At 46.1% G+C, this 10,203-nt stretch overlaps 1 pseudogene across 1 annotated transcript; it reads left to right on the top strand.

Moving 5' to 3' along the window:
* The first annotated feature begins 957 nt into the window (after positions 1-957).
* On the top strand, positions 958-4,117 carry LOC307051243 (regulator of nonsense transcripts 1-like; annotated as a pseudogene). The gene is made up of 2 exons: positions 958-1,072; positions 1,159-4,117. The product of its transcript is annotated as a regulator of nonsense transcripts 1-like (transcript).
* The last annotated feature ends 6,086 nt before the right edge of the window (positions 4,118-10,203 follow it).

The following is a 10,203-nucleotide window of genomic DNA, read 5'->3' as shown; positions in this document are numbered from 1 at the left end:
TATAGAGAGAAGAGTTCAAAGAACTGAGCCCAACAGTCTGAGCCTTTTTTCCTCTTGAGGCACTTGCCAGTTTGTAAGTAGTATAGGCTGAGAAGTACAGAAGCGGCGCAGAAAGTAGCTGCTATGAGTTCGAGAAACTATGCAGGATTTTTGTCAGTTTCATGGTTCTGGGAAGATTTTTTAAATGGGATTAAAGAACCACCGAAAGGATGGGGTTCTGATAAAAACCCCAAGTATTCAGTTGGACACCAGAAGGGCTAGAGTCTATGCTGAGGTTAAGCCAGAAATAGACCAGCCTTACAGACTTGAACGCAGCTGTGAATCAGCTCAGCCCGTTTGAATTAAAGTAATCCACGCCGACTCTAATTGACTGCCAGAAGCTAAAGAAATCCCCTTTAGAGAAAGATAACATTTCAAGAATCCCTATAATTTTTACACATAATTTTAGTAATTCAATAAAAACTTTACCAGGTATACAAAATAAAAAATAAGCGGGTGGGGGGTGGGGGATGGGGGAGGCAATAGAAACTGATGCACAGGTGATCCAGATACTGGTTTTCATTAAAATATTTTAAATGACTGTAAAATGGATGACAAGACAGAGAGAAATCAGCTAGAAAACTAGAATTTATATCCAAAGAATAAAATGGAACTCCTAAAACCAAAAATAATATCAGAAATCCAGGATGCAACGGAGACCACCTCACATCCGACAGAATAGGTAAAATTAAAGCAACGTACCTACAACAGGCCGTGGTGACGGCGGTTCCTGCAGTCACTGTGAGCTGCGGGTGGCTCCGAGGGCAGCAAGGGCAGCTCTGGGCGCGCAGCTCGCGCGGTTGCGACCCTTTGGATACTGCCCAGCCGCGCAGCGGCCTAGACCTCGGCTTGGCTGAGGGCTCCGCGCAGCGCAAAGGCAGCAGCTTGAGCTTGGAGGCGTTTCCACCCAGCCCGCACATGCGCACTTTCCTGGATGCGCAGAAAGCCGCCTCCCAGGCTTCCACACGCAGAGCTCGGAGTTCGAATGCACCGAGATCGCCTTCCCCAGCCAGACGCAGACGCGCCTCCCAAGGTGGCAGCACTAGAGGCCGGCTCCGTGTGGAAGCTGCAGCCGGACAGGTGGACTCGCAGGTGGGCTGACCCGTGCGCATCCTGCAGAACCAGGCGAGAATGAGAACGTGGGCAAGACCAGCCAGTTGGCTAAGTTGAACTTCAAAGAAGATGAAGAGAATACTTTTTACAGGAAGGATGTCTCATACATGCCTGCAGCTACTGGAATACCCCATCCCGACTGCATGGTTTACTGTGATACCAGCAAGAGTGGTTCAGTAGATCATGGAAATGCTTCTGGCAGCCACATTCTAAGTCACCTCTGAGGGCAAAATGCAAAGAGATGACTCTGCACAAGGGTGGGCCCCGGGGGAGACGGTTCTGGAGTGTTATGACTATATCAGCAGCAAGGCCTTCCTCCTTGGCTTCATTCTTACCAAAGCCACCTGGGTCATGGGGCAACTGTGCAGCCAGCCCTAAGCCGCTCAGAGCAGCCTCAAGAAAATCAGCCGAGAGAGTTCACAGTGGAAACCCCGGATCCAGGACCACTACTTCCTATCCTGGCTGATCACAATCCCTTCTGAGCAGGAACAGCTGTGGGCTCACGGATCACCACGGAGTAGATGAGCCAGCTATGCAAGGAAAATCCTTCCACCACCTTGGAGGACCTGGAGAAGCCAGGGGTGGAGGCAGGGCCCCAGCATATCATCCCCAGGTAGGAGGACTCTTACCAGTACCAGAACATATTTGGCCCTCTGGTCAAGCTGGAGACCAACTACTCTAAGAAACTGAAAGAGTCCCAGAGTCAAGGTAACATCACTGTCAGGTGGCACCTGGACCTTAACAAGAAGAGAATTGCCTACTTCACTTTGCCCAAGACTGACTCTGATAATCAGGCTTTAGTAATAATTTGGTTAGGAGACATGCAGCTCATGCAGGTGAACAAGATTTGCCTGTGGTACAAAGGGGACCTGGTGCCCCTGTGGAAAGGGATCGGCCACGTCATCAAGGCTCCTGATAATTATGGCAATGAGATCGCCATTGAGCTGCAGAGTAGTTGTGGGTGCACCTTGGAGGTAACTCATAACTTCCAGGTGGATTTCATGTGGGAGTCAGCCTCATTAGACAGAATGCAGAGTATTGAAAACATCTGCTGTGGAGGAGAGCTCCATGTTGGGCTACATCTACCATAAACTGCTAGGCGTGATCAGAAAGTGCCAGCTGCCCAAATACTTCACAGCACAAGAGTTCCAAGACCTCCACCACTCTCAGGTTGACTTTCTGAGGATGGTGCTGCAGAGACCACTGAGCTGGATCCAGGGACCGCTAGGCACAGGCAAGATGTGACCTCAGCCACCATCATCTACCATCTGGCTCAGTGGGCCTGTGCTAGTCTGTGCCCCAACTAACATAGCCAAGGATCAGCTGACCAAGAAGATCCACTGACCAGGCTGAAAGTCATGCAGCTCTGCACCAGGGTCCTCGGCTCCCCATTGCACATCCTGGCCCTGCACAAGCAGATCAGGAACACAGGTAGCATGCCAGAGCTCCAGAAGCTGCAGTTGCTGAAGGACAAGACCTGGGAGCTGTCATCTGCAGACCAGAAGTGGTACTTGGCCCTGAAGCAGACTCCTGAGAGGGAACTGCTCGTGAACACAGATGTCATCTGCTGTACATGCGGGTGACCGAAGCTTGCCAAGATGCAGTTTCACAGGGACCCAGGCCACTGAGCCCTGGAGTGCATGGTCCCTGTGTCCTCAGAGCCAAGCAGCTGATCCTTGTGGATGACCACTGCCAGCTGGGCCTCATGGTGATAATGCAAGAAGGCAGCCAAGGCTGGGCTGTCCCAGTCACTCCTTGAGTACCTGGTGGTGCTGGGCACCTTTCCCATCTGCATCATCTGCCTCCAGGTCCAGGATCAGAGGTACCCTGCACTCAGCGCCTTCCTGTCCAACATCTTCTGCAAGGACCCTTGTCAGAGCAGCAGCAGGTCATGTGAAGATGCTCTGTGTGATCCAGGGCCAGGAGGAGATCGTCAGGTCAGGTACCTCCTACCTAACAGGCCAGAAGCTGCAAACATAGAAAAGATCACCACAAAGCTAAAGAAGACAGCTGCCAAGCTGGACCAGATTGCCATCATCATGTCTGTCATCATGTCCTCTGAGGGCCAACACTCCTACCAGCGCAGTACATGCAGCCCAGTAACTCCCTGCACACCAAGCCCTACCAAGAGGTGGAGAATGGCAGAGTGGATGTATTTCAGGGGCTCAAGAATAATTTTATCATCTTCTGCATGTGGGCAAGTAAGCGCCAAAGCATTGGATTTTTAAACAACCCCAGGCACTTTGGCCCTGACCAAAGCACATTATGGGCAACCCAAGGGCCCTGTCCAAGCAGCTGCTCTGGAACCACCTGCTAAACTACAACCACCTGCTGGGGGCGGGGTCACTGAACAATCTGCAGGAGAGCCTCATGCAGTTCAGCAAGCCCAGGAAGCTAGTCATCACCATCAACCTTGGAACCCGCTTCATGACAACATCCATGTATGACCCTGGAAAGCCATCATCCCAGGATCAGTCTATGATCAGAGCAGCCAGGGCCAGCCTTTGAACATGTGCTTCCAGACCCATGACCAGATCAGCATGATCAGTGCCTACCCCAGCCTCCTGACCTCCACGAACAGTCCCCATTGCCTCCAACCTGGTCATGCCACCCATGCTGCCACCGGGGTATTTTGGACAAGCTAACAGGCCATCCACAGGTGGGGCACCCCAAAAGGCAAGACTGGACATGGGGGATTCTAGAAGAACAGCTTTGGGCCTTCTGGGCCAGCCAGAGGAATCTCCTCAACAGCCAGGCCAGCCAGGCATGTGCCATCAAAGCTGTCTCACAGGGTGCCCTGAGGACAGGCTGCATCTCCATCAGCCAGCCCTTCCAGGTGAGCCAGGCCCACCTCTCCCAGCCCAAGCTGTCACAGGACAGTTATCTTGGCAGCATGGTGCTGTCACAAGACTCCATATACTCCATGTATACCAGGGGCAGCAAGCATACCAGCCCAACAGAGTGATGGGGCTGCCCCAGTACTAGAAGGTGGCCTCCTCCACTAGCATCTTATTCTGGGTTAAAAAAGTAAAAATAAATGGATACCTGTTTTCCACTGCTAAAACTGAAGCATCATTTTGAGCAGCACGAGAGGGAGAGGAACACCCAAGGGAGAGAGGAGCCTAAGTCAGAGCAAGTGTCCAATGCCGGTGCTTGGTGAGGAGGAGGAGGGGTAGTGAGAGGTGGCATCGAAAGACCATCCACCATCAAGCCTCACCAGCATGGGTGGCATGACCAGGTTGGAGGCAATGGGGACTGTTCGTGGAGGTCAGGAGGCTGGGGTAGGCACTGATCATGCTGATCTGGTCATGGGTCTGGAAGCACATGTTCAAAGGCTGGCCCTGGCTGCTCTGATCATAGACTGATCCTGGGATGATGGCTTTCCAGGGTCATACATGGATGTTGTCATGAAGCGGGCTCCAAGGTTGATGGTGATGACTAGCTTCCTGGGCTTGCTGAACTGCATGAGGCTCTCCTGCAGATTGTTCAGTGCCCCCCGCCCCCAGCAGGTGGTTGTAGTTCAGCAGGTGGTTCCAGAGCAGCTGCTTGGACAGGGCCCTTGGGTTGCCCGTAATGTGTTTTGGTCAGGGCCACATTAAGTGCCTGGGGTTGTTTAAAAATCCAATGCTTTGGTGCTTACTTGCCCACATGCAGAAGATGATAAAATTGTTCTTGAGCCCCTGAAATACATCCACTCTGCCATTCTCCACCTCTTGGTAGGGCTTGGTGTGCAGGGAGTTACTGAGCTGCATGTACTGCTGCCAACAAGGTCCAGCGCCCACAATGTCCACACCTGGGTCTGCCACCAGGGCAGAGTGAGGAAGACCCTCATCTCAGAGGAGCCCTTTTCCCTGTTCTGTTCTTTTTCTCTTTTAGTTAAAGGGGAACTACGTTTTAGCAGGAAAAAAAACTTCGCACTCTGTGCCCAGTCAGGGCTCCGTGCAGTTGACAGCTGTGCTAGGCTGAGCCCCTTCGAGGTGTGCTGTCCACACCAGCTCTGAAACTGCGGAGGGCATGCTGCCTGTGTTCTAAGAGGGTTTTCCTGTAAATAAATACATGTTTGGAAGGTTTCTGGTTGATTTTTAAAGATTCTTTCAAAGAAGTACTGAAATAAAGACTTTCCTGAGTTTGTCTCCCAAATCTGAGTGGTGGACCTGGATGATGTGAGTAGCTTCCAGAAACAAAGTTTAAACAAACCAATACAACTAGAGACTAGGATCAACACCTGTGATGCAATTGCAAGAAGGGTTTTTGTTTGAAGTTTTAGCTTCCAGCAGCTTCTCCCTGCAGGTGAGGGAGCAGTATTCAGGAACAGGAGGCTCCTTTCTCCACTGGACTCTGAGAAGCAAAGCACTTCCCTCTAGGGCTGGATTTGCCCCTCACTCCCTGTGAAATTTGGACACAGAGACAGACACGTAGAGGGAAGATGATATGAAGATACACAGAAAAACAACAGCTATGTGACTGTAGTGATGAAGCTACAATGCCAAAGGTGGCTGGCAAACATCAAAAGCCAGAAGCAAAGAAGGATTCTCCCCCAGAGCCATCAGAGAAAGCATGGCTCTGCCAGTGCCTTGATTTCAGACTTCTAGTCTCCAGAACTGTGACACAATAAATTGCTGTTGTCTTAAGCCACTCAACTTTTGATACCTTTTTATAGTCGCCCTAGGAAATCAGTACAACTACTAGTATAGTTAACAACATCGATGAATTCTCAAAAGCATTATATTATGTAAAAAAAATCCTACATAAAATATACTTACTGTATGATTCACTTTATATGAAGTTCTAGAACAGGCAAAACTAACCTATGGTGGAAAAAAATCAGAACAGTGATTGCTTATGGGTGAGGAAGTTGGGACTGGCTGGGAAGAGGCATGAAGAAACTTTCTAGGGGGATGACTATGTTCTATATCTTGGTAGAGGATTGGGTACACCAGTGTTTGCATTTATCAAAACTCAGCAAATGAATATCTAAGATTTGTTTATATCATTGTATATAAATTCTACCTCAAAATAAAAACTACTATAAACAAATACTGAGCTCTAGCTAATGGTATGCATGCTGAGGTGTTTAGAAGGAAGTGTAGTGAGGTCTGCATTTTAATTTGAAATGCATTAAAGAGTAAGATGGATTGATGACTGTATAGTTAGATGGTTAGGTAGATATGTGATAATGCAAGTATAATATAATATTAACGACAGACTCTAGTTGGTGGACATATGGCTGTTCAATGTAAAATTCTTTCAACTTTTCTGTGTGCTTGAATATTTTTATAATAAAATGTAACAGAAAAAAGAATAATAAAGAAGTTAACCAGAAAATTAGACATAGAAGTTTAATCAGGCTGCAGCACAGAATTTTAAAAAGAATGGAAAATACAAAAAGGAGCAAAGTGATACCAGTCTCGGGGATAAAGACTAACATAGGTATAATTGGAGTTGTAGAAGCAAAGAAGAAAAAGAATTGGCTAGATGCAATTTTTGTGTGTGTGTGTGTGGTATGCGGGCCTCTCACTGCCGTGGCCTCTCCCGTTGCGGAGCATAGGCTCCGGACGCGCAGGCTCAGCGGCCATGGCTCACGGGCCCAGCCACTCAGCGGCATGTGGGATCTTCCCGGACTGGGGCACGAACCCGTGTCCCCTGCATCGGCAGGCAGACTCTCAACCACTGCACCACCAGGGAAGCCCTAGATGCTATTTTTTAAAAGATCACTTTTGAGAATTTTTTGAAGTAGATGAAAGACTTCAAGCCACATATTCAGTTAATAAAATGAATTGCAAGCATTTCTTTGAATACAAAGGAAAACAAAATGAGGTATATCTAGTTAAACTGTTGAAAAACAAAGACAAAAACCCCTTAAAAGCATTCAGAGGTGCAACAATGAGACAGAGAACTGATTTCTCAATGGAATGGCATCTTTAAAGTGAGGCCTGTGAGTAGAGCTGGCATTTATTAGGCTTCTATTATATGTCAGGCTCTGGGCTAAACCCTTTACAAACATTGTACCATTTAATCCTCACACCCTCCCAATGAGGTAGAATTAAGAATCCCATTTTAGGGCTTCCCTGGTGGCGCAGTGGTTGAGAGTCCACCTGCCGATGCAGGGGACACGGGTTCGTGCCCCGGTCTGGGAAGATCCCACATGCCGCAGAGCGGCTAGCCCCGTGAGCCATGGCTGCTGAGCCTGCGTGTCCAGAGCCTGTGCTCCGCAACAAGAGAGGCCACAACAGTGAGAGGCCCGCGTACCGCAAAAAAAAAAGAATCCCATTTTAATAAAAAGAAATTGAGGGTTGGAAAAGTTCATTATTTGTGTAAAGTCAGATGGCTAACCAGTGGTAAAGATTACGATTTAATTGTGACAGACTGTAAACATATTCATCTTAAGCATTGTGCTTCCTCCCGTATTGTAAGTGTTCTGCTTTTTTCCTCCACTTCTATGCATCTGCCAAGGCTCTTGATCTCAGCATTCCCTGATTTGGTAATCCCCCTGCCAAGTCTTGTAATGGTTATGAAAATATGCTTGGGTTTAATATTGAAAATGGAGAGAGAGAGAGAGAGAGAGAAACTGAATGTGGTGGAACACTAGTATCTAGTATCGGATAACAAGGATACAGATCACATTATTGTATGATACTGGAGCACTGACTGTAGAGAGAATACATTTAATTGGCACCTTTTCTTTGAATGCAGTATATCTAGTCTCCATTTTGACACTCTAGTAGATGACTGAAATGCTACCTTGTGTCTTGTTAGCACCATATTGTAAAGTGTATATTATTATAGAAAATTGACAAGGTGATGAGCTGTCACTTTAGCTAAGAGAATATCCTATTTTTAATGAATATTATTTCATAAGGAAATGTGCTGATGACAGCTTATTTCAGTGGAAACTGTTGATGCGTAACCTTTTTGCTAGACAACATTATATCAGTAGTGACTATACCTAAAAAATTATGCTAGATGCTAGAAATGTGTTTGCAAGAATAATTTTTAAGAAATGAGTACATAAGAGTAAGCAAAAGTATTTTTGAAATATTGTGTTAGCATATATTTATTATAGGAGATTTTGTGGGGGTATATTTCTGACAAAATAGTAATTTATATCCCAATAATATTTTGTTTTTATATTTTTTTTCTTTACATCTGTGCTAAGATGTAAGAACACGTCTTCAGAATAAATTTACATATGTAGATGAATGCACAAATGTATGTATGTATATACTGATATGCATATAGATAAAAAATTCCAAAGTTTGTATTATATGCCATATAAATTACATCCAATCTGGCAGGGAAGCACAGATCCTCCACTGATTACTAGAATTAGGAGAGCTAAATTCAAGTCCTGGTTCTATCACTTTTATTTTGTAATCTTGGGAAAGTCCTTTAATCTCTTATTTAAGATGAGTTTACTTCTCAGTTAAAAATGGAGAAAATAATATTTGACCTACATACTTCACAGGGTGGTCAGGAGGCTTTTAAAAGAGATAATGTGTATGAAAGAAACATGATATTGCAAAAAGATATTATATTTAATAATATATATAATTATATATTATGACATATTAAATATAATTGTGTATATAAATACAAGTATCATTATATGACCTGAATTATTCTAGGAGTTACCAACTTATGGCTTCAAATAAGGTCATGTTAACAATAATAACTAAATTTCTCTACCCCATTGCTCACAACCTAATGAAGCCACCTCAAAATATGACCCAGCTTGTTCTAGGAGAGCAAAGGGGGGTGGAGTTTTGGGAGCTCATAGTGCATCTGCTCAGGTTCCACGCTCTCTCACTCACTAACACTTTCAAGAAACCAGCAGAAGTGCTCTTGCTGATGCTTCACAGCCCACCCGCTAACGGCAAGAACATCTGCATCTGGGCGCCATCCTCTAGGACCCACAAAGTGGTCAGTGTCCAAAGAGCCAGAGTGGGGCTGTGTTCCTGCTCTGCACACAAAGAGAGAGAATGCCTGTCACACTGGCACAATTTCCAAGTCCCTCTTTGTTACACAGGCAGCAAGCTGTATTTCTAAGTGCCCTATGTCTCTTCCTGCAGGACCTTGTCAGGAGTCCAGGCTTACAGCCCAAAGTCTGAAGCAGGCAATGCTGTTTTTCCCATTCTTTCCAGCCTGTCCCTTTGCTTTCCCCCTATATATGCAAACACTTGTCTCAGTTTCCTCTAATCAAAAAGTATTTTTTAAATGGCCTCCTGTCTGGCATATTTCACGTTTCCCACACTTGCCTAGAAATGTCTGAAATCCAGTTGGGAGCACTTAATGCTCTAGCTACTCATTGCTGTGTAACACACTGCTCCAAAATTTAGTGACCTAGAGCAATATCAATGTTTTGATTTTCAGTGTTCTATAGGTCATCTGGGTGGAAGTTTTGCTGGTCTTCTGGAACTACTCAGCTGAAGTCAGCTGAGCTGACTGGGGACTAGACTCAGCAGTGGCACTGGGATGATTGGGCCCCTCTTCCCTCATAGTCTCTTGTCATTAGGCTAGAATTCCTTTAATAGCAGCCAGAGTATACCAAATGAACAAGGACAGAAGCTGCCAGGCCTTTTAAAATCCAGCTTCTCAAATACACCACACCATTTCCATAGCATTCTGTTGATCAAAGTATGTCACCAGGCCAGCCCAGATTCAAAATGGTCTGCACTTCTTCATGGAAGAGGCATGCAAATAGTGAGATGATAAGAATTTTTGGAGAGTCATCTTTGAAGACAAACAACTACCATTCAGTCTCTGGCTAAAACAGTGCAGATCCCTTGCACATGCAAAATACACCACCCCCCTCCCAATACCCCAAAAGTCTTATTCAATTACACTATTAGCTCTAAGTCCAGGATTTCATCATTAAACATGGTCCAGGTGGGGACAAGTTTCCACAGGTTCAGAGACTCAGATGCAGTTGCTCAAGTGTGGCTCTTCTTGATTTGTGAACTAAAATGACAAGTTATCCGCCCTCCCCACCTCACCTTCACACATACATGCAAAATGCAATAGTGAAAGAGGGATACGATAACTATAATAGAC

Source organism: Hyperoodon ampullatus, assembly GCF_949752795.1.
Source record: "Hyperoodon ampullatus genome assembly, chromosome: 4".
Taxonomy (NCBI): Eukaryota; Metazoa; Chordata; class Mammalia; order Artiodactyla; family Ziphiidae; genus Hyperoodon; species Hyperoodon ampullatus.
Note: the sequence above shows the minus strand (reverse complement) of the source record. Positions and strands in the feature narration are given on the sequence as shown.